The sequence below is a fragment of the Aulonocara sp. 'chitande type north' Nkhata Bay genome, linkage group LG3 (genome assembly GCF_057382095.1).
Source record: "Aulonocara sp. 'chitande type north' Nkhata Bay isolate Kocher_YH1m ecotype deep benthic linkage group LG3, A_spYH_male_GT1.1, whole genome shotgun sequence".
NCBI lineage: Eukaryota > Metazoa > Chordata > Actinopteri > Cichliformes > Cichlidae > Aulonocara > Aulonocara sp. 'chitande type north' Nkhata Bay.
In genome coordinates, this window is record NC_141346.1 from 16,526,764 (window position 1) to 16,552,400 (window position 25,637).

The window sequence follows — 25,637 nt, forward strand, 5'->3', positions numbered from 1 at the left end:
TAGTAAGCGACGTACGAAGAACGGACCCCAGGTCCAGAAATCAGAGCTACCTCATCAGATCCAAGTGTGACATCAGCTGACACTCTTTACAGGAGATTCCATCTGAACTCTGTGGAGCCTGATCTCAAGGTTTTTAAGTCTGACCCTGAAACCAGAAGAGGATCTTTCTCTCTCTTCAGATTCATTGTGATCCAGTGATTTCAGTCCTGCATGATCAGGCTGATGTTTGTACAGAGCAGATAATGAAGTGAAGGTTTTTGCACATTGGTAACAGTGAAACAGTTTATTTACAGCGTGGGATCGTTTGTGTTTGGAGTATGAACTGAGATTCCTGAAACTCTTGTCACACTGGTCACAGCTGAAGTTCACTTCCATGTGTGTACATTCATGTTTGTTACGATGACCTGATTGTGAGAAGCTTTTTATTCTACTGTATTTAGTATATTATTTTATTCTATTCTGTACAGCTGTGTACTGTATTTAGTCTTTTTGTATTCTAATTTTTGCGTCATAACTTTTGCACTGTCCACTTCCTGCTGTGACAAAACAAATTTCCCACGTGTGGGACTAATAAAGGTTATCTTATCTTATCTTTTGTCACATTGTCTGCATTTGTATGGTGTCTCTCCTGTGTGGATTCCCTTATCCTTTTTCATTGAGCTCACGTCCAGTGGTGAAGGATGACCCACACTAGTCACAGATGTGCTTTTTGACCACACTGTGAAAGAGTTCATGTATTTTTAATGTACTTGGTGTGTGGAAGCCTCTCCCACATTCGTTGCAGTAGTTCATTTGTCTCCAGTGTGGCTGCGTTGATGTGGATTTAGGTCCAGTTGATGATTGGAAGCTTTTCCACAAAGCTTACATCTATGTTGCTCTGCTTTGTTTATTTTTATCCTGAATGTCGCCTGAAATAAAGAGCATCTCTGCCAACGTCCAATTACTTTTACTGTTTACATTATAACACTCAGCTTACTGAGAGAAAATGAGTCTTCATTTTCCCAAACAGTTCATTCAGTATAACTCCATAAGTTTACTGATCAAACTTGTTCCAAACAATCAGGTTAAAAATACAGGATAAAAAGGTAAATACATCCTCACAGTAACTGCACTTGTAGAGTTACTTTCTGGTGTGGATCTGTTGGTGTTTTTTCAGCTGATGTGGAGATTTAAAAGTCTTCTCACACAGGTCACATTTATAAGGTCTCTCCTCAGTGTGGCTAAACATGTGTTGTTGTAACTGTGCATCTGTTGGAAACAGTTTCCCACACTGATCACAGCAGTAAACACCATTTCCAGTGTGAATCCGTAGGTGAATATTTCGGTAGTGTTTTTCATTGAAACTTTTTCCACAAAAGTTGCAGCTGTACGCCTTAATTCCAAAGTGGGTAACTAGATAGTTCTGTAAGTTTCGACTTTGAGCAAAAGCTTTACCACACAACTCACAGTAGTGTGCTTTAACTACAATGTGGATGAGTTGGTGTTTTTTTTGAGCCCACACGATACGTAAAAGACTTTCCACACAACTCACAGCTGTAAGGTTTAACTCCATTGTGGACGAGTTGGTGTCTTCTTAAATCTCGACCCTGGGTAAAAGACTTTCCACACAAGTCGCAGCTGTAAGGTTTAAATCCACTGTGCACCAGTTGGTGTCTTTTTAAGTTTCCAGCCTGGGTAAAAGACTTTCCACACAAGTCACAGCTGTAAGGTTTAACTCCACTGTGGACGAGTTGGTGTCTTCTTAAATCTCGACCCCGGGTAAAATCCTTCCCGCAGTCATCACAGCTGTAAGGTTTAAATCCACTGTGGATGAGTTGGTGTGTTTTTAAGTGTCCAGCCCGGGTGAAAGACTTTCCACACAAGTCGCAGCCGTAAGGTTTAAATCCACTGTGGATGATTTGGTGTGTTTTTAAGCTTCCAGCCTGGGTAAAAGACTTTCCACACAAGTCGCAGCTGTAAGGTTTAACTCCACTGTGGATGAGTTGGTGTTTTTTTAAGCTTCCAGCCAGGGTAAAAGACTTTCCACACAAGTCGCAGCTGTAAGGTTTAAATCCACTGTGGATGAGTTGGTGTGTTTTTAAGTGTCCAGACTCTGTAAAAGACTTTCCACACAAGTCACAGCTGTATGCTTTAACTCCACTGTGGATGAGTTGGTGTGTTTTTAAGTGTACAGCCCGGGTAAAAGACTTTCCACACAAGTCGCAGCTGTAAGGTTTAAATCCACTGTGGATGAGTTGGTGTGTTTTTAAGTGTCCAGCCCGGGTGAAAGACTTTCCACACAAGTCGCAGCTGTAAGGTTTAAATCCACTGTGGATGATTTGGTGTGTTTTTAAGCTTCCAGCCTGGGTAAAAGACTTTCCACAGATGTCGCAGCTGTAAGGTTTAACTCCACTGTGGATGAGTTGGTGTTTTTTTAAGCTTCCAGCCAGGGTAAAAGACTTTCCACACAAGTCGCAGCTGTAAGGTTTAAATCCACTGTGGATGAGTTGGTGTGTTTTTAAGTGTCCAGACTCTGTAAAAGACTTTCCACACAAGTCACAGCTGTACGCTTTAACTCCACTGTGGATGAGTTGGTGTGTTTTTAAGTGTCCAGCCCGGGTAAAAGACTTTCCACACAAGTCGCAGCTGTAAGGTTTAAATCCACTGTGGATGAGTTGGTGTGTTTTTAAGCTTCCAGCCTGGGTAAAAGACTTTCCACACAAGTCGCAGCTGTAAGGTTTAAATCCACTGTGGATGAGTTGGTGTCTTTTTAAATCTCGACCCCGGGTAAAATCCTTCCCACACTCATCACAGCTGCAGGTTTTCTCTCCCTTTCTTCTGTGAGGTTTGTCGGCCTCCTGAGAGCGCTGACTTCTCGCTCCATGTTGGTCCTGCAGTGACAGAGATACAAACAGAGGCAGTGAGTGAAATGCAGTCGTGGAACAAACTGTAACTCCGTCTATTAGCGGAATCAAACATGTCAACAAACACATTGTAGGTGTGTTTCCACCACCTTCTGGTCATAGTATCACATTTCAATGATGTGCTACAATGACAGTCGTAATGAAAAATACATATTGAAGAAATATTGATAAGTGGAGAAAATATTTTACTCATAAAAAATTGAGTTCAATTTTTGATATTGTTGTTTCAATGTGTGCCGATAAAAATTATGTTTGTATCTTCTTGTAACATCTGAGTTTTTTGTTTGTGAATGTAGATTCTGTGTATATATGGAGGAGCCCGGGATGGAAAAGATAAAGCTGCTGTTAACATGTTTTTAAAAACCAACAAGCTGTGCAGTTTCAATAACAGTGTAACTGTGATATTTTTCTCACCTTCTGTGTTGAAGTCATTTTTTCCTCTGTAGTGGCTGAGCTGAGTCCAAATGGCTGAAATTGTTCCTCTGTTGCTCCACCAGACTCTTCTCCTGTTACTCAGCTGGGACACAAAAAGTATATGTATTTTATCCCTGATAAAAATTAAAAAAAAAGCAGAGCAAATAAACATGACTAAACTCCTCAGTGACAACAATACCTATGAAACTTCAATGTGGAAACTGAGAAGCAGCTACAACAAGAAAGTCATCAGTTGTCACAAGAACCTGAAAGGGGAAAAAGCCACTGACCCCCCTGCATATCACTACCTTTACCCAGTGGATGCTACACCCTGTATATATGGACTTCTATAGATCCACAAGTCCGGCTCACACTCAATGGTAGCAGTACCACCTGAAGCACCTCATTAGATTCCACCTACTCCACCCAGACAACCCACATGGAAAGGATATATATAAATCTTATAAAGTTTGTATCCGTCTTGTGTGAAACTTGTATGAAAAGCATACAAGAGTGAAAACAGATATAAGACCCCTTGAAAATTATATAATGAAACTTCTATGTTTTGGATACTTACTAAAATAATATATGAAAGTAATGAGAAAGTGGCCGCTTTCATGAGTAAATCATATAATTTTTTACTATTTCTTTTCCATATGGGAAGGTAAAGGGTGGTTGTATGTAGGGATGGGTATCGTTAAGGTTTTATCCGATACTAGGGCTGCATGATTAATCATTAGAAAATCGCGATCTTGATTCATACTTTTGTGCGATCTCATTTCCAAATGACAACGATTTAAAAAAAAAGAAAAAAAAAAGACGACGACTGTACCGCATTTTGATCCGGGACGTAATCTGCATGAAAACAAGCGCTCACTCTTCCTGCTCAACAAATGACAAGGGCGGAGCCTTATACCACGTGATACAGAAGCTGTGCCGTGTGATGCTAAAATTAGTAGGGAAAAAACAACGGAGAGCACGTCAGGGAAGACGAGAAAGTGACAGGAGAAAATCCATCCCGGTCAACCACCCAAACATCAATAACGGGAACCTTATACAGCACTTCCCTATACCCGTCGAACTCCCGCAGGCACAAAGAAATTACAGAGGCCATTACTTATCACCTGACCAAAGATATGGCTCCCATCAACACTGTGCAAAACGAGGGATTTAGGGAAATGATCAACACCCTAGACAAACGCTACACAGTGCTGTCCCGCAACTATTTTTCTATTGTTGCACTACCTGCTCTATACACGCAGTGTCGAGCAACGGTGGAGACGGAATTTCAAGCAGTACAACATTTTGCAGCAACAACAAATGTGAGACATTTGTTGTTTTTATGTTTATTTATTGTTTTTATGTTCAGTCTCAACTGTTATGAAGTTGATGTGCAGTTAATAAGTGCAATAAATATTTATCGTGAGAGAATCGTGATCTCAATTCTAAGGGAAAAAAATCGTGATTCTCATTTCATGCAAAATCGTGCAGCCCTATCCGATACCAGTACCAAACTGGTACTTCTGAAACGGTGACAGTGCTTAAACGGTACTCAAACTGGTGCTTAAAGAATGGATAACACAAAATTGGTCCAAAACCCTCTCATGTTCAGCTGTTTTTTTTGTAAAAAGATAACAATGTTAGCCTTTTCTGCAGCCATAGGGCATATATGGTATCACTCTTGGCTGGAAGCAATGCTTAAACAATGGAAAAAACACAAACTTGGTCCAAAAACCTCTCATGTTTAGCCGTTTTCCATTTTTTCTTTGGTCATTTTAGCCTTTTTGGCCAGGGTGAAGGTAGTATCTGCCATCAGACAAGAAGAAAGCCATGTAACTATGACGGTGTTTGCTAGTTCACCTTACATGCATTAATGTAATAACGTGGTTAGCCTACTCAATGTAAATTACACACGAACAACATTAATCTACATATATTGTTACAAATATATGTAAGAACTGAGCCAAATTTAGTAATGCCAACAAAATGAAATAACAATATTTGTATCTTATATATGATACAGTCTTCCACAGGAGCTGCTGATCCAGTTCTACACTGCGGTCATTGAGTCTGTCCTGTGCTCCTCCATCACAGTCTGGTATGGAGCAGCCACTAAACAGGACAGGAGCAGACTGCAGCGGACTGTACGGGCAGCAGAAAGGATCATCGGCACCCCCCTGCCCTCCATCCAGGATCTGTACCTCTCAAGAACCAGGAAACGGGCAGGGAAAATCATCACAGACCCCTCACACCCTGGACACAGACTTTTTGATCTGCTGCCCTCTGGCAGACGGTACAGAAGCCTGCAGACCAGGACCACCCGACACAGGAACAGTTTCTTTCCCCTCGCCATCTCCCTTCTTAACAGTTGACCTGTCACACTGCTCCCACTGCCAGACTGCAACTGCACCTTATGTACATTTTGTAGTATTCATTCCACCTCATTCATTTCTGTATTTTATGTATATAAGTTTAGGTTCGTTATTTATAGTTGGTTTACACAGCTTTGTGTATGTATGTGTAATGTGTATATATAGACACGTGTGTGTGTGTGTGTGTGTGTGTGTGTGTGTGTGTGTGTGTGTGTGTGTGTGTGTGTGTGTGTGTGTGTGTGATTTACCTTGCTGTGCTTGAGAGCCACCATCTACTGAAACCAAATTCCCTGTATGTGTCTGCACATATACTTGGCCAATAAACACGATTCCGATTCAGATACATCTATATATACACTGTAGGGCTGCCACGATTAGTCAACTAGTCACGATTACGTCGACTATCAAAATCGTCGACGACTGATTTAATAGTCGACGCGTCGTTTGAAGCTTTGTAAGATCCCAAAAGACGCAGGAATAAGTAGCAGGATTTAAGAGTGTAATAACGGACTGAAACAGAAGATGGCAGCACTGCATGTACAAGGATGCCAGCTGCCGTTAAACCCCGAAGAAGAAGTAGCTCCGTCCCAGTCAGAATTCATAGCGCAGCCCAGCCAGTGTTGCCAACTTAGCGACTTGGTCGCTATATTTAGCGAGTTTTCAGACCCCTTAAAAAAAGACGTGAAAGCGCTACTCTCAACAAGCAGCGGGTGCTGTAACGCAGTCAGTTCTTCTTTTACTCTTATGCTGTTTTGTGAATCACAAGGTTTAAAACTACTTATAAACACACACACAAAGTAACTCCACCAGAGTGTCTATTTCGGGTCACTTTTGCCGGTCCAAGCCCGGGCAAAGGAGCAGGGTTGGAATTGTGACATTAAAAAAAACAATAATTGCTAAAAGAAATTTAATTTGTAGTTCTAAATAAACTAACTGCATTTAGGACGTTTTTACTCACTTTATGTCTCTTCCATGATGTTATTTCTCTCTCCAACAACATAGGTTACAATTAGATTAGCATGACCAATTATGCAAATTAGGCGATGACATCATTTAGCGACTTCTAATGACTTTTTTGGACAACCAATAGCGATTTTCCTTACTGAGGAGTTGGCAACACTGAGCCCAGCTCAGTTTCCAACAATGGCGGCAGCTAGTTAGCTTTAATATTACTCTTATTATTCTTTCTGGGTCACAAAATAAACATTTAACATGTTTTCAGGCAAGAATGTAGCTGTGTAAACCTCAAATATCTGCTCAGTTTATCAAGACACCACATATTTTCAAAAGCGCTCCGACGTTTTCGGAGACGTCTGTTAACCACTAGCTCGACAGCTAGACGGGGGCAAGGCTCGCTAGAGCCATGAGAGCACTGGACTCCCGGCAAATCGTTTTCAAACCCACCGCCGTCTTTCGCTACTCAGGTTAAACATGATATATGAGTCACTTAGATTACTTAAAAATGTTATTGTTTGGCTTTTTTCAGTGTTTTATTTGTTCCTGAGTAAATCGGTTTGGCTGAGATTAAAGTTATAGTTCTTACACAGCTGAATAAACTTCAAGCAGACAGCTGATCATCAGAAGTGTGAGATGCTGGAGAATTTACTCCGGTGTCCTGTTATATTTTAGATAGCAAGGAGTTTATTAAACTTCACTGAAACAATCTGCAAATTTCATTAAAATTTAATAAACTATCATTTTGTCTTTATTTTTAGTTAGCACATACCTTAAACACTTAAAGCTGTAAGCTAATGATAATTATATAAGAGCAGATGCTGCTGGTGCAATAAGCTGTATGTTTTACGTTCAATGGATGATGATCTGATTAGTTGACTAATCGCAAAAATAATCTGTGACTAGTCGACTATCAAAATAATCGTTTGTGGCAGCCCTAATACACTGTCAAAGATACTTGTCTTTGAGTGAAGATTTAAGGTGATAGGACATAAATAAATGCAACTTGAATCTTTACTGAAGCTCAGTATTTGACACAGAGTTCAAGTTCAATGCTGTAATAACTAATAATGATTAATATAATAATAACTGTAATATTGGCAGTATAATATTTACATCACCAACATGAAATGACTTTAGTCTCATGAACAACATTAGCTAATTGTTATTTACTAGCTAATCTTAAAATGACTGTTCAGTACAGAAATGAAGCCCAACAATTAGAGCTGGGCGATAGAACGATAACGATATGTATCGCGATATAACTTTGACTCGATAGAGAAATTAAGCTATCGCGATAGACCTCGCCGCTCTTGTCCTCAAGAAAGAAAAAAAAAAGAAAAGAAAAGAAAAAGGTCAGCCAATCCAAATTAAGTAGCGCAGAGCCGAACCAATCACAGCCGCAGCATCACGTCGTGTGACTTGTTACGTACAGCACAAGTGCCAAGCCGCACGTGTGTTTGTTTGGGAAGCAGCCAGCGGGTAATGGAGCCAGCGCCTAATGGAGGAAATGAGTGTGCCGACTAGAAAAATCAACAGAGCGTGACCGAAGAGAAAACAGATGATGGTTCCAATGCCGGAGAGATTGTCGAACGGAAGAGCCATAGAAGTTCCGTAGTGTGAAGGTATTTCGGCTATTTCAAGTCTGACAAAAAAACAGAGTAGCGTGCACTGTAAATTGTGCCGAAAGCAAGTCTGGAAATACAATAAACTGGTGCATGCGTCACACTGTGCGCCACGTTATTGTTTCGGTGAAATGAATTTCTACAATACTGTTACTGTTAATTCTACTCTCTGCAGTGTTTAAATGCTTACATATACACAAAGTTACTGTCCCTCCACACCAATGGCGTGTCCAGCGGGGTGGCCTGGGGGGGCACAGGCCACCCCCCAAACCAGACTGGCCACCCCAGGTGCCACCCCAAAGGCAAAACAATAAAATTCAATCAAATATCAAATGTCCGATTATGTTTTCCCGGTGACGCTCAGATATCCGAGTGTAAGTGAATGCAGCATCGCTTCTGCGCTATGCGCATCACGTTAGCAAAGGTAGGAGAGCCAAGCGCGAAAGACGGCACTGCAGGAAACAATTTTTCGGTGAAAGAAAATGAGGACAGAATAAATGTCCCGGTAAGTAATATCAAGTTTGTTGAGTTTAGTAAACTTCGGTGAAATTAGAATACCAAGGAAAAAAATAACACTTAAAGAATTATTGCAGCTGTGGAATATTTCAGACAGTATGCTACTGAGGGGAGCTAACATAAGAGTTATGAGTTATAAAATATAATCTAAGTCGTAACATTGCTGTATGGAGCTGCAAATTTGGTTGCAGGTTAACATAGCTGGACTGGCCATCGGGCATATCCCCAGTGACTTATTTTTTATTTTTTTTGTAATGGCATGAACAATGAGAGGTGGTGGATTGGCCAGATGCAGGTCGATGTGTAGAAATAACTCCGTTGTTTGGTGGTGGCTATGGCGGGGCTTCCACAGAGGCAACAGGTGGATGAGGGAAGGGGAGGCAGGAGGAGAGACCCGAAGCAGCCGCCAGTCCGAGTGTCAGGTGAACTGAACTTCAGGTAAGAAGTTATGACCTGCAGTCTATCTGGGTCAGATATAAACCAAGTTTAGGTGGAGTTTATTTTCATGTTGCTGACTTTTTACTGTCAGTTGCAATAACTCATACTGCGTTCTAGCCAGCTTGATGGAGTTTTTATACAGCTGGGTGGGTGCTATGATGTTACTGATAGTGAACTTTATTTTATTCATAAGGTTAGTAGAGTTGCCAACGGCTCCTTAAAAAAATGGAATGGTCCCTCATTCAGAGAAAATATTACGCGTTTCGTATTGAGCTGAGAAGAGACGCAGTTTGTCCCGGACTTTAGCTAGAATGGAAAAAAGACACAAAGCTGGATTTATTCTGTCTTTATGCTGCACAGCTGCCTCTTCTCTCATTCTCTCCCCCTCCCTCTCCTGTTGCTACTTCAATCATGAAACTGATCAATGATCAGCTGATCGGCTTTTCTCTCTTGTTTGTTTATCGCCCACTTTGCGCCAGAAAGAGGAAACCAGCAGATGTTGCGCTAAACAACAGCAGCACGTTTAAGCTTGATCAGCTGTTGTTAGAATGTATTTAATATTAATTTCTAGTATCAGCTGATGTTTGCTGGAGCCACAGCTGTAAAGCTGCTGGTCATGATGTCTGTTTAGATATGTGGTGAGAGGGAAACATGAAGATGAAACCAGGAGATGTCCTTACTGAATCATCAGAGCTGAACAGGTGATGGAGAAACAGGTTTACCTTTTAGGTGACATGAATGAGTTGAAGTTATCAACTGTTTCTGAGAGATAAATAACACCAGGATCCTTTTTTATGTAGCTGACAGCTGGTAACTGTGCAGGGGCGGGTCTAGCAAAGTTTTGCCAGGGGGCAGGTAGGGCATTAACAGGGAAAGGTGGGCACAAAGAAATACTTTTCTTTCTTATTCTCATTTAAAATACCTAGTTTTTATTAAATAATTATCTAAATCTTACAACCAAAGTTTTTATCTGACGTAAAATGTATAGAAATCATACATATACCAACAAGACTGTACATCACTGTCACAACAGCATTTGTTTTCATTCAAAGTCTTTATGGCTTTACTACCTGGTGGGTCGGTCTGTAGTAAAAATGCCCAATTTTTTTGTCCCAGTCCAGCCCTGCAGGTTAATACTGGCAGTGTCACCATGCCAGCTGACTGTATTTTATCATCAGCCAGTGTTGTTCTTTATCAATATTACCAAAGTTTACCATAAGGCAGCATAGAAAGTATTTACTTGCTTTCAGGTTTTATTCAAATGTTAGTCTTTTCATTTGTTTCCCCACTTTTTTCCTGTTTCAAAATCAAACACCAGTTTGTGAGAAGATTATCTTCTTTTTTTAACAGGCAGATAAAGTTTTGCATTGGCATTGGCTAATTTGTCAATTGTTTGTTACAAATGTTCGTATTTTAATTTTCAAAAATGTTTTTGCCCAAAACATATGTGCACTATATGTCAGTAAAAATACTATGCAAATATTGATGTCCTTGAATGCTGAGTAAACACTGACAAAGCACTGATTGTATCTCTTGTACTTTATCAACGCAGTATCTAAAAACTTTGCACCGTAGTGGTTAAAATCTCATTCTAATAAGAGTTAAAAGTGCATTTGGTTATTAGGTTTATAGGATTATTGAATTATGGTTAAGGGTTGGTAGAATTTTTTTTTTTAAACATTATCTGCCAATTAAATCTGCCACCCTTCTCCAAATCTGTGCCCCTACCTGGCCCCCCCAACAAAAATTTTCTAGACACGCCACTGCTCCACACATACGACTCGGTTCTGCTTCTATGCCCCAGCTTTGTTTACTTTTCCCCACCGAGGCTTCTAGACTTCTGATTGGCCAACATTTCGGCACGGTTAGGAATCTAGCGCCACCTGCTGCTTTGGCATGTTCATAGCAGCGTTTTCCTTCATTTCTGCCTTTATGTGTGGACGGGATTATTTTTTAAAACGAAAACGGAAAATCTCCGTTTTCAAAAATACCCGTGTACGTGTGGACGTAGCCTCAGTCTCTGACTGGAAGCGCTAATTCGTCATTCGGCTTTTGTCAGACTAAAGTAACTGTTAAAACTGTTTGAAAAGCTAAGCTATACAACAAGGAGAGATTGAGAATTTCCTTTTAGTTCTCAGTTTATTTGATATTGACAAAAGTTAGTCAGTTTTGTCTGTTCTTCTGTAAAACAAACTAAGATTTATTTTTAGAATTAATATTTTGTTTCTAAGTGGAATTGACAATTTAGTCTGTTTCGTTTGTTCTATTTTGAAACTTAAACGCTTTAGCGGCTGCCTTTTGTGTAGTTTGCAATATTTGCCTTTATTTATCTGAAAAAGTCTCATGTTCCTTAAGTACATCTACCCTGTTGAACTTATTATGGGAAATAAATATTTAAATAAAAACAAGCTGCTGATTATTTCACATTTTACTTGTGAGCAACGGCACATTTAAATCTTACAAATATAGTTATTTGGCTTATATCGTGATAGATATCGTTATCGCCTGAAATGAAAAAAACATATCGTGATATGAAAAAATCTCATATCGCCCAGCTCTACCAACAATCATGTTTTTACAGTCCCGCGGTCTCAGCCTCAGATACTCAACAAATCAAACAAAGCTCATAAAAAAATAAACAGATGAACAAAAACTGTTTCTCTTCCATTTCAAACAATGCTGTATGAAACGTTTCAGCGGTTAGTGACATGGTTGCTAGGCAACCTGAGCAGCGCCATGGAGGCCAGACCATCCCATTACACAAGCATCTCACTTTCGGTCTTTGAGGATGATTCCCGCATGGCCCGCATCCTCCAAGGCTGCAGACCCTGAATTGGAATACAGCCTATAAAGGTGTGTGTATGAGAAGTACTTCTCAGAACCACTTGGTGTTTGCTGTGACTGCATGTAGTGGGATCAGTGGTAATAAAGCTTTGAAGAAACACTCATCTGACCCTTCTTCTCCAGCTGGGATATCAAAAGAATCGGTGAAGTCAAGAGAAAGTGAACCTCAACAGCACCTAGCCACACGAGAAGTCCGATCGTTTTCTCTCTTAGACTTCTTAGACTCAGAACAAAAGTTGTCCGGCTTTGTGTGTCTGGCAAAACGCTTTTTACAAATCCTGCTGGAATAGGTCTGGTTACAGCCGCAGTCAAAGCATGATGGAAATAATTGAACAAGAAAGAAAATGTAGCCCTTTCGCACCCTTCGCAGTAGGCTTCCACTACTCTCTCTATAGGGCTTTGGAGTTGACATCACGGAACGCTGGGAACGCTGCGCCATCTTCCGGGGAAATGAATCAAAACAAACACACTGTGTTGTAACGACGACTACAAGAAAGATGCTTAAAAGTAGCTCAAAATAGCAGAGACTGTATAGAGACTGATTGCGTTGGAAATGTGGACCTGCATGAAATACAGCCGTGACGTAGAATCCCTGAAGACCTACTGCTATTGACGTAGCGTGACATTTTTTCGTACCTTGTCAGTGGAGTCAGCGCGCACAAGTCGTTAGATATCGTCATATCGCCCAGCACTATCGTGTGGACAATAGAAAAGTGTCTAGTGCCATTTGTCTTCTATTGTTCTTAACCCAAATTTTATAAATTATTACATAAAATATATAATTAACCCTTTACAACCGGTCGGAGAAGGCACTCCGTTTTACCTAACTATTTTTAAATCCCTGTAGAACTGGAACCAAAAATTATTTTTTTGGCATGTGAAACCGGAGGAGTTGTACTTACATCTTATGCCATTAGCTTGTCCTAGGTCCCGGTTTCCTTCCACATACAGGGAGTGCAGAATTATTAGGAAAGTTGTATTTTTGAGGAATAATATTATTATTGAACAACCACCATGTTCTCAATGAACCCAAAAAACTCATTAATATCAAAGCTGAATGTTTTTAGAAGTAGTTTTTAGTTTTAGCTATTTTAGGGGGATATCTGTGTGTGCAGGTGACTATTACTGTGCATAATTATTAGGCAACTTAACAAAAAACAAATATATACCCATTTCAATTTTTTTTTTAACCAGTGAAACCAATATAACATCTCCACATTCACAAATATACATTTCTGACATTCAAAAACAAAACAAAAACAAATCAGCGACCAATATAGCCACCTTTCTTTGCAAGGACACTCAAAAGCCTGCCATCCATGGATTCTGTCAGTGTTTTGATCTGTTCACCATCAACATTGCGTGCAGCAGCAACCACAGCCTCCCAGACACTGTTCAGAGAGGTGTACCGTTTTCCCTCCTTGTAAATCTCACATTTGATGATGGACCACAGGTTCTCAATGGGGTTCAGATCAGGTGAACAAGGAGGCCATGTCATTAGTTTTTCTTCCTTTCTTGCCAGCCACACTGTGGAGTACTTGGACGCGTGTGATGGAGCATTGTCCTGCATGAAAATCGTGTTTTTCTTGAAGGATGCAGACTTCTTCCTGTACCACTGCTTGAAGAAGGTGTCTTCCAGAAACTGGCAGTAGGACTGGGAGTTGAGCTTGACTCCATCCTCAACCCGAAAAGGCCCCACAAGCTCATCTTTGATGATACCAGCCCAAACCAGTACTCCACCTCCACCTTGCTGGCGTCTGAGTCGGACTGGAGCTCTCTGCCCTTTACCAATCCAGCCACGGGCCCATCCATCTGGCCCATCAAGACTCACTCTCATTTCATCAGTCCATAAAACCTTAGAAAAATAAGTCTTGAGATATTTCTTGGCCCAGTCTTGACGTCTCAGCTTGTGAGTCTTGTTCAGTGGTGGTCGTCTTTCAGCCTTTCTTACCTTGGCCATGTCTCTGAGTATTGCACACCTTGTGCTTTTGGGCACTCCAGTGATGTTGCAGCTCTGCAATATGGCCAAACTGGTGGCAAGTGGCATCTTGGCGGCTGCACGCTTGACTTTTCTCAATTCATGGGCAGTTATTTTGCGCCTTGGTTTTTCCACACGCTTCTTGCGACCCTGTTGACTATTTTGAATGAAGCGCTTGATTGTTCGATGATCACGCTTCAGAAGCTTTGCAATTTTGAGACTGCTGCATCCCTCTGCAAGATATCTCACTATTTTTGACTTTTCTGAGCCTTTCAAGTCCTTCTTTTGACCCATTTTGCCAAAGGAAAGGACGTTGCCTAATAATTATGCACACCTGATATAGGGTGTTGATGTCATTAGACCACACCCCTTCTCATTACAGAGATGCACATCACCTAATATGCTTAATTGGTAGTAGGCTTTCGAGCCTATACAGCTTGGAGTAAGACAACATGCATGAAGAGCATGATGTGGACAAAATACTCATTTGCCTAATAATTCTGCACTCCCTGTATAGCTTTAGAAAAATTTGCATAAGAAGCACTTGCAGCAACAAAAAGATAATATTCCAGAAACACGCTTTGCCGATGTTCATAACACTTCTTACGTTGGCATATACATCAGTGCAAATTATTGCATGTCCGCCATTACCTGCCCGAAACCGGAAGTGACGTCATTTTTGTGGGCCTTATAAGCCTATGTTGATGTTCATAAAAGTCATGTGCATATTAGTATTGTACAACACTTTGGTCTACTAGGTGTGTTTTTAAAGTGCTATATAAATAAATGATGATGATGATGATGTTTGACTTTGTGCTTTTCCGTATTGTTTCTGGGATGCTTAGAACTTAAATTACACTGTTGTAAATATTATAATGCATCAAAATAAACTATTTATTTCCATTTTTCCTGTAGTATATAAAAATTAGTGTATCTCAAAAATAAAATTATAAATACACTCAAAATAAATTTCTTGTGGTTGGAAACTTTTCTATTTACAATTTCGAGAGATACACCTCTTAATTGTATTTTAACTAAAAAGATATGTAAAAAAAACAAATCAAACAGATTTTAAATTTTTTTGTAGTTTATTGCACTACAAGTTTTCCAATTTATGTAGTTACTATGGACCTAATGGATACATATGCATACAGATTATTAAAATTTGGGCTATAACGGTTGTATTAATATATGGAAACTTGAAATGCTCCCACAAATGGCACTACTACAGTTAAAGAAATTGCAATAATTTGTTCATATTTATTATAAATAATTCTAATTATACATCTTACTTCCATTCTTTTATCCTGTGTCACTAAAAATACATTTTATTTTAGTTTTATACATTGATTAATGACCTGTGACCATGGGTCATTGTGAGCATCACAGGGAAGGTTGAAGCCGTCCACTGCACCTGTATGGCCGGAGTTGCGGAGACCTGCAGCCATGTCGCTGCTCTTCTGTTTAATGTAGAAGCAACAGTGCGGATCTGTGGCACAAGGACTGTTACAGATGAACTTGGATACTGGGTTTTGCTGGGTAATATGACCAAGAAACAGTCAGAGGTTGGCCATAAGATGGACTTCTCCTCTTCAGCTGCCCAAAAAAGGCTCTTGATCAAAACATAAACAGACCATCCGTATGGAAAGGTAAAACTAGCCGTCAACAAAAAAAGAAAAATCCTACCTGCTACTGTGGAAGAGTTGTCACCGCCATAGGGCTTTGGAGCGTGATGTCACGGGCGTGGGCGTGGAAAGTATTTTGGCCTGATGCGCCATTTTCCGGGTACAAACAAAGCACAAGCGAAAAAGGAGCGAAGGCACACACAACAGCCATGGTTCGTACTTGCCGTGTTGCCGGCTGTGGAATAAGCTTAAAAAGGGTTTGTCTTTTTTATTCTTTCCCAACCTGGAAGCATCATGAGGGAGCTGGGAGGGATGTGAGATGGGCAAATGAACTGAATCATTTCTTCAACAGATTTGATTCAGCCATGAGGCAGTCTGCAACATCGGCTGCAGACTCACCCACCCCCACTGCTGCTGTTCCACCTCAGACACTTCACACCTCCTCTATTCACCCTGCTCACTCCCCCCCACCCCCAAATGCAGCATCCAATACACACTCAACACAAGGCTCCAGCGTGTCTCTCTCAACCACCCAGGTTAGGAGGGAACTGAGGAGGATTAATGGCAAGAAGGCAGCGGGTCCAGATGGCATCAGCTTGAGGGTCGTCAGGTCCTGCGCGGACCAACTGTGTGGGGTGATGGAGCACCTCTTCAACCTGAGCCTGAGGTTGGGAAGAGTCCCACAGCTCTGGAAAACCTCCTGTGTTGTACCAGTGCCAAAGACTTCACGCCCCAAGGACCTCAACAGCTACAGGCCGGTGGCTCTGACATCCCACCTGATGAAGACCCTAGAGCGGTTGGTCCTGGCTCAGCTTCGGCGCCTAATAAGCTCATCACTGGACCCACTTCAGTTTGCCTACCAGCCTGGCATTGGAGCGGATGATGCCGTCATTCACCTCCTAGATCATTCCCTCGCTCACCTGGAGACCGCTGGAAGCACTGTGAGAATCATGTTCTTTGATTTCTCCAGTGCCTTCAACACCATTCTTCCCTCAGTTCTAAAGGACAAGCTGGTGAACTCTGGAGTGGACCATCACCTCACTTCCTGGATCCTGGACTACCTCACCGACCGACCACAGTATGTGAGGACTCAGGGCTGTGTGTCGGACAGGGTCGTCTGCAGTACGGGGGCCCCACAGGGAACGGTTCTGGCTCCGTTCCTCTTCACCATCTACACTGCAGACTTCTCCCACAATTCCATCCAGTGCTTCCTGCAGAAGTTCTCTGATGACTCTGCAATAGTCGGCCTCATCACTGATGGGGACGACAAGGAGTACAGAGGTCTGACCCAAGACTTTGTGGACTGGTGCCAGCTGAACTACCTCCAGATCAACGCCAGTAAAACCAAGGAACTGGTGGTAGACTTCCGCAGGCACAAGCATTCTCCACTGCAACCACTGAACATCCAAGGTATGGACATTGAGGCTGTGGACAGCTACAGGTACCTTGGTGTTCATCTGAACAATAGACTGGACTGGACTCATAACTCAGACGCCCTCTACAGGAAAGGGCAGAGCAGGCTGTACCTGCTGCGGAGACTCAGGTCGTTTGGAGTGGAGGGCCCACTCCTGAAGACCTTCTATGACTCTGTTGTGGCTTGTGCTATCTTTTATGGTGTGGTCTGCTTGGGCGGCAGCATCTCTGCTGGGGACAGGAAGAGACTGAACAGGGTGATCCGAAGGGCCAGCTCTGTTCTAGGATGCCCTCTGGACCCAGTGGAGGTGGTGAGTGACAGGAGAATGGTGGCTAAGCTGTCATCACTGTTGGACAACATCTCCCACCCCATGCAGCAGACTGTGACAGCACTGAGCAGCTCCTTCAGTGGGAGACTGCGGCACCCACGATGTGGGACGGAGAGATTTCGCAGGTCTTTCCTCCCCACTGCTGTCAGGCTCCACAACAAAGACTTTAACTGATCAAACACACACATCCATACATATGCAATAATACTAAGTGCAATAATCCTTTCTGTCATCGTTGTACTTTTACTCAGTTGTATATAGCATTTGTATTTGTATTCTATTTTTATCTTATTGTATATTTATTTTATTTTATTCTACTGTATATAGTATTTTATTTTATTCTATTCTGTACAGTTGTGTACTGTATTTATTCTTATTGTATTCTAATTTTTGCATCATAACTTTTGCACTGTCCACTTCCTGCTGTGACAAAACAAATTTCCCACGTGTGGGACTAATAAAGGTTATCTTATCTTATCTTATCTTATATGGCGGACCTTACAAAACGAAGGCGTCTAGCCTGGATAGCAGCCATGCGACGTCTTGATATCCAGTTTTCTTCCATCTCCAGATATCTGTTGGTGTGCTCCAGACATTTTAACTCCGGCAAGTTCTGTATGTTCATATCACTCTTTATAGCTTAATAATATTATCGTTGGGGTTCTTGGAGGTTATAGAAATTGCAAACAAACATAGAATTGAGTGACTGTGGAGACATACGTGCTATGTAACGATTTGCTAACTCTTTCGCACAACTGTAGGGAAGCCTGCCTATGAAATGAATCAAACAAATCCAGACTGGTTACCAACGTTACACGTAGGGCACTCCGAAATCCAAACGTGAGGGTTAGGGTCAGGGTTAACAAGATACGTGAAGATATCGGGGTAGGACAGTGGCGGTAAGTACTCTGGGTCTTTACTCCACTGCCCTACTTCATAGTCCACACCAGAGGCGGAAGCAGACATCTGAAACACCCGGGGCTTAGCCCTAAAGGATGGATGTGGGATTCTTTTTTTTCTTCTTTTTTTTTTTTTTGGGGGGGGGGGGGGGGGGGGGTAGACATTACTGAAAGATTAATTGGAGCATAACTGAGCCACTGTGTGAGAGCTGAGCAGCAAAAGGAAATTAAGTGAGGGTAGAAATGACTGAAATGGGCTTTATTATGAATTTTGTTCAAAAAAGAATGATTTCATATAGGAAAAAATATATATCACATATGCAGGACACCTTAAACTAGTATTTTAATTAATCAGCAAGGCAGAACAAAGTTGGGGCTGCATCAAGACACGAGGACTAAACCCCAATTCAACCAGACCCAGAACTGATCCGGAATTAAAACAGGACTACAACAGTTCAAAATCAGGACCACTTAGGACTTAACCAAGACAGAACCAGAATCAGAACTAGATGATAGTAGCACTAAAAATCATCATAGACCCGCACTACACTTAGTTTTTTAATTCTACCAAAAGTACACTATTTACATTCAGAAAAGTTTATATAATTATTTAGCCTTCATAAGCCTGCATAACTTAATAAATATATAACTTGAAAAATAACAAACCTGAAAAGAAACACTAGGTACGAGATACACAAGTACCTATGATACGGATTTTGGTAAACAACCATTTGACTAACATGTGTTTCTCACCTGCTCTTGTTCCCTTACTGTTCTGTCCTCATTCTCCTCTCTCTCCCTCTTTGTGCTGACAATCATCAAATATACAGTTGAAACCAGATATTTACATACTCTTCAGATCAAAACAGATACACTTGGTAAAGATACACATCAAATCAGACTACCGTAATTGTCGGGCTATAAGCCGCTACTTTTTGCACAAGCTTTGAACCCTGCGGCTTTTAGTCAGGTGCGGCTTTTCTATGGATTGTCCATGATTTTTATCATATCGTAAGACGATTTGTTTTGTTTGTTCCGCTGTTGTATGGCACTACGTTGCCTGGCGGAAGGGCATGTGATCAGACACACAGTATCGGGGTTCAAGAGTGGTATGTTGGTCACGTGTCCATCCGCCAGGCTGGCCGTGCTGTACAAGTAGCACGAAAAACAAACTTCAAATTAACGCTACGCGTTCAGCGGGAGTCGTGGATGATGAGCGGCGATAAACTTGCGAAAAGCAAGTTATGCTCAATTCCACCGGTGGAATCTGACAGCGTGGAAAAGTGTGAAAACATCCATGATCACCAACGGATGTCGAAGGGCTGGACTGCTGCATGATGGAGAGGAGGACACCACGGCCTTTCTGAGGGTGTTCGACTCCGACACTGACAACGAGGATTTCTTTGGTTTTCAAAGTGACAACGAAGGAAAGAAGCTGAGAGTGGATGACGTAGCCATCCTGAGCCTGTTCGTATCTGACACTGGAGGAGAGGACTTTGGTGGTTTTAGTGCGCAGGAATATGGTGGTGAATGACTGACTTTTCTTCTTGTTAAAGCCGTGTCACTGCACCTGAGCCTAAAAGGTAGTCCGAATCTATTTTTCTGGTGTGCTGTAGGTTATTGTTATGTACTACATTTGTTACTCATTCATGAAGCACAGTACATGTTTCGTACTTGTAATTACTGCTACTTGCACATATACCTAAAAAGTTATGCAAATATGTACCCATAACTTGTTTTTCAAAATATTAATAAAAGAGGTGTGTCTCCAAACAGCCATCTCTTTCCTGACATTTCGCTTTGTGCATATTCTCTTACATATGATAAGTCAACATTGAAACACCTGCGGCTTTTAGTCAGGTGCGGCTAATGTATGTACAAAACAGGATTTTCCCCTGATTTTAGCTTGTGCGGCTAATATTCAGGTGCGCTTTTATAGTCCGGGAAATACGGTAAATGTTTATTTTTTTAGATTGATAAATATAAAAAACATATTTGTTAACTTTAAGAGTAAATAGAGAAACTATCTGTATTTCTTAATTTTAAATGGCACCAAATTGTATTCAAAATTGAGCCACACTTATGGAGCTCCACAATCCTTTTCCTGGTGTTTTGGTTGACATCTCTTAATTTTCCATTTCAAAGAAACAGGCTCTGTGTTTTGCCTTATATGCATCCAAAGCTGTTCCACCAATTTACTCACATGGACTCTACTAACCTATCAGAAGCTTCTTCAGCGCAGAATGGAATCGTCTGGAGTTTTTTTTATTAATTAACAATAAACTTAGTGTATATGTACTCCTAAATTTGATGAAAGTGATAAAAAATAGACAGCTCTGTCTCTCTTTATTCTGACATTTAACTAATTCAAAAGATATTTCAATATTTATTTATCTAAAACAAAACAAGTTTACTCTAAATTGATGTTGTACAGTAAAAAAAATGTTCTTGTGTTTTCCATAAAGTGTATGTAAATATCTGGTTTCAACTGTGAATATACTGCTGTGTATTGAAAGTCCTCTTGTTTTGCATAGATATACTGAACAACATACAAAGCATAATATATAAAATAACATCTACCTGAGTTTTTTCTTTGAAAGAAGCTCCTTATGTCCATTCTTGTATATCAGTGCATTACTGAAACCGATTTATTTAGCCGTGGAGGGAAACAACTGAAAATATGAAATAAACACACATAAGCTAAGACTCTCTAAAGAAACAGCATTGTTGTTGTTCGGCTTTTCATTTCGCCATTTGTTGATTAACTTGAAGAGCAAGTAACGTAATATTGGTCAAGTGATCAGTTTCATATCAATGAAACTCATATCAATCTTTCGTGATACACCGTCATATTTACATTTTTTATACAGTATGAATGATTTACTTTGGTACCTGGTCAATCTTCAGTTCTCCTCTGTCTGCCTAGCTCCATTTCTCCAACAGCATATTTTAATTTATATTTAATTGTGTTGTGGTTTGCAGTGTTTTGTGTTGTTTCACTTTAAATTTGTTTAAAAGGAAAAAAGCTGAAAATTTAAATAGTTAAAAGTTGAAATGTAAATAGTTGGTTTTTTGTATTATATTATTTATTTATTACATTTTGTGTGGAGTGAATAAATAAAAGTATATTTACAGTGGCCCCTAGAGACAAAGCACGTAAAAACTCCAAAACACGTACAAAAGACAACAGAAGTGCTCCAGGATGCTCGGGCGCAGTGTTGAGCTTTTGTTACCTAGTGGCTACACAAGCCAGCAAGTACCAACGACCGGATTTGGTGTGTGGTAGTAACAGGTAAATGAACTTTTTTTTAAATTATTTGAATATATATGAGTGCTTGTGTATAAATACACAAACAATACACACATGCTTTCAATTGTGTAATTTAAGTGATCTAGGTAGCGGTTTTGAAAGTTCAGTTAACGTTAGAAATGTGTTTTGGAGTTTGTACGTGTTTTGTCTCTAGGGGCCACCGCATATATTTATATATAAACATATATAAATAAAACCACTTCTTTTTTTACATTAGTAATTCCTTTTGTGCATAATTTTATATTATTGTTAATAATAAATTAATTAAAGCAACAAAACAACCTGAAGAGCCGGTTTGGAGCCGAAAGAGCAGACTCTTTTTAGTGAGCCGAGCTGAAAGAGCCGGAAATCCCATCACATCATCACTGCGGGGCGATCGTGGCTCAAGACTTGGGAGTTCGCCTTGTAATCGGAAGGTTGCTGGTTCGAGCCCCGGCTTGGACAGTCTCGGTCATTGTGTCCTTGGGCAAGACACTTCACCCGTTGCCTACTGGTGGTAGTCAGAGGGCCAGTGTCGGCAGCCTCGCCTCTGTCAGTGCGCCCCAGGGTGGCTGTGGCTACAATGTAGCTTGCCATCACCAGTGTGTGAATGGGTGGATGACTGGATATGTAAAGCGCTTTGGGGTCCTAAGGGACTAGTAAAGCACTATATAAATACAGGCCAACAATCATGTTTTTGCAGTCTCAGCCTCAGATACTCAACAAATCAAACAAAGCTCATAAAAAAATAAACAGATGAACAAAAACAGTTTTGTAATAGAGTGAATTGTTGCCCCCCAGTGGTAAAATACAGAAGTGCCTGTTACAGGGCTAGTTCTTGGTTGACCAATATATAACAACAAAAAGGGTAGATTTCTGCACGCTAAGAAAACAACAAGTTAGTGTGTGATGTCCTGCTGTTCAATAAAGGCACCTATCCACGTCCGATCTTTTCAAAGAGCCTAATCCAGAATATCACAGTTTCTCTAAATACAGGCAATTTACCATTCACTAACTCGCAGGCAGTAGCTGCCCCGTCCTGCTTAGTGCCTGAGCTCAGATCATACCAATATTAGGGGGGGTTTACGCACAGTCGTAAACACATACACATACAAATACAAATCCTGATTTACAAGTACAAAATATTTATGATCACATTTTGAGCCCATACTTGAGCTTTGGCCCAGAAAGTGGCGCGTCAGGCCAAAATCCTTTCCACGCCCACCCCTGTGACATCACGCTCCAAAGCCCTTTGGCCTCCTTCTCAGCAAGCTTCCACTACTCTCACCCTGGAGTTGCGCTCCCCCAGGCTTGTACCTGTGGCTTCAGGTCCTGGGGTGGGGGTTGGTTGTTCTCCTGCCCTGCACCCCATCCTTTTGTTCATATTCCAAGACTATTTTTCTTTATGTATTCTTTCCCCCCAGCAACCGCCATATTATGATGTTGCAAGCAATCACAAACTCTACAGTCTGTCTAACTCCAATGTCTACCAAGCAATCTATTATTCTCAACAGAGCTAAACTCAGCATAAACTGAACCCACATTAAAGTTAGCTCGATGCTTACCTTTAGACGAGCCCACAAACCGAGAGAAACTCCGTGATGAAGCTGGAACACTTTCCAAAAACAGGAAACAGATCAGGGAGCAGAGACCCACGTGGTTCACGCTGATCTCAGCTACGATCCAGGAGACAAGGGTGTGCAGATCGATGCAGATATCGATCCAAACGTTGGTAGTGGTATATGTTCCTGTAAGTTTACTACTTTACAACCGTTTCATAAAAAAGCAGCTCTCTCTGCTCGACTCCTCTCCTGCATACACACTTTGCTCCGCCCCCTTTATCTGACTCCGCTGTGATTTGTTGCTGTGCGGTCACGTGACTCAGCTGCACAACGTAACCCAGTGGAGTGTTATTTCAAAAGTAGCGCCAATCTCCTTTTCCTAAACTCTTTTCCTTGGCCTCGATGAAAACGTCATCGTGGGGAGGACAATATGGAATCAGAACGATGCCACCTTGAAGCGAAACCGAAAAAAAATATTGTAACTGAAATAAATGTACTGCTCTTGTATTGAAACCGAAAAAACAATTGATAGTGAATAAACAATTAATTGAAACTGTAATTTTTTTGTTTTCGTTTACAATTTTTTTTTTCGGTCTCAATCCATTTTTCGGTTTCAATCCATTTTTTTTCGGTTTCAAACCATTTTTCAGTTTCAATCCATTTTTGTCATCCACATTGTCAGATGTAGCCCCCAAAATTTTTTACATACTGTAGTCAAACACCTGTTTAAAAAAACCTGTTCTTGATCTTACGATTCTTGCAAATTACAGGCCTTTCTTCTAACTACCTTTTCTTTCCAAAATTCTTGAAAAGAGAGTTGACAGTCAATGAATGACCTTCCTGAAAAAGCAAAATGTTTTACACGTTTTCCAATTTGGTTTTAAACCCTTTCATAGCACTGAATCAGCCATTTTACAAGTTTTAATGACATATTTTTAGCCACTGATGCTGGGGACTGTGTTGTTCTTGTACTTTTAGATTTGACAGTTGCATTTGATACTGTGGATCATGCATTTTACTCTGTCATTTGGAGCACTGGGTGGGCACTTGAGTGGTTCAGGTCCTACTTGGCGGGGCAAACATTTTGTGTCAGTCTCTGTGACCATGTGTCGTCCTCCGCTCCTCTCTTGTGTGGTGTCACACAGAGCTCAGTTCTAGGCCCCCTTCTCTTTTCTTTGTATCTGCTCTCTCTTGGATCTATACTGAGAAAACACAGCATTGCATTTCACTTCTATGCTGATGACTGTCAGATATATGTCCCTCTACATCATAAAGGCACATATTCCATACAACCATTACTTCAGTGTCTTGATGACATTAAGGCTTGGATGTCTCTTAACTTTTTAAAATTCAATGATAAAAAGACCGAGGTGATGACTTTTGGTAGCCCCACTGAGATGCCAAATGTATATTTAGATTCCTTGGCTCGGTATGTTAAGCCAACTGTCACAAACCTGCTGGTCAAAGTGGACTGTAATGAGAAAAGATGACATTATATGCCACGGTAAATGCACTGCCTAATTGTTACCTCTCCCCACTGCCTTCAGTGGCAGGCAGCAGGAAACAGATCAGGAGGCAGAGATGATCTTTAAGTTTAACATTACTCACAATATTGCCAAAGATTGATATGGAATTTAAGCACAAGCACGTTTCAGTAACTTATCTTTCTTGTAGATCTGTGCTCCAAATAAAGAACTTTATGCTGACAAGATTATTAGTTAAAATAACAAATTTTAAGTTACAAATCAATATTGTCTGCATGGACAGATATTCCACATTCCATATATCATCATTCAGGTCCTGCATCAATACATTTCCATATTTTTATATCTATAAAAAAAGCCGACACTTGCTAGACTCTATCAAAGGTGTGAGCATCACAGCAGATGCCTTTGTGTCGAAGTAGCTGAGGATAAAACACAGAAAAACACGAAGTTGATTTTCCTGGCCTGGGATTTTATAAAAATATTCTGCAGTACATCAAAAATGAAAGAAAACCATTAATCAACATATGAACCTTAGTTGATGCTGCTGAAGTGAAGCAGAGCAAAGTTACAGAGGTTTTATTAGAGACACAGCTAAGTGTTTTGAAATTTCGCATAATTTTAAAAAGTTTGAATTTGTTCAGTAGCCTATTGAACATCAGAAATTAGACTTTCTTTTCAGAATTAGGTAAAAGGGACAAAAATAGCGGCCGACAGCGCAGCAAACAACGCTACACTTGTGCGTAATAAACAAGCGAATAATGCAGAAAACAGATTTTTTTGACGGGAAACTGTTCTTGAAGTACACATAGACAGAAAGAGAGAGAGAGAGGGAGAGAGCTGTGCATGAAGTGTGATTTTATTGTTGTGGAAGTAAAACAGCAAAAGTTCATGACGATGTTTATATGAAGGGTTGGATCTTCTTTAGCTGCTGGTTTAGTCAATATTGTTTGGAGAGAGACAAAACCTGCAGCTTCAGAATCTAGTGGAAA

General features: G+C 40.7%; 1 long non-coding RNA gene and 1 pseudogene across 2 annotated transcripts; one reads left to right on the forward strand and one right to left on the reverse strand.

Annotated features, from left to right (window-relative positions):
- Positions 1–301: 301 nt before the first annotated feature.
- On the reverse strand, positions 302–23,422 carry LOC147334207 (uncharacterized; annotated as a pseudogene). Its single transcript, XR_015128399.1, has 3 exons — positions 23,165–23,422; positions 3,318–3,420; positions 302–2,870 (listed from the first exon to the last, which is right to left on the reverse strand). The product of XR_015128399.1 is annotated as an uncharacterized LOC147334207 (transcript).
- On the forward strand, positions 8,634–10,742 carry LOC147334208 (uncharacterized). The gene is made up of 2 exons (XR_015128486.1): positions 8,634–8,773; positions 9,137–10,742. It is a non-coding gene; the product is annotated as an uncharacterized LOC147334208 (long non-coding RNA).
- Positions 23,423–25,637: the final 2,215 nt, after the last annotated feature.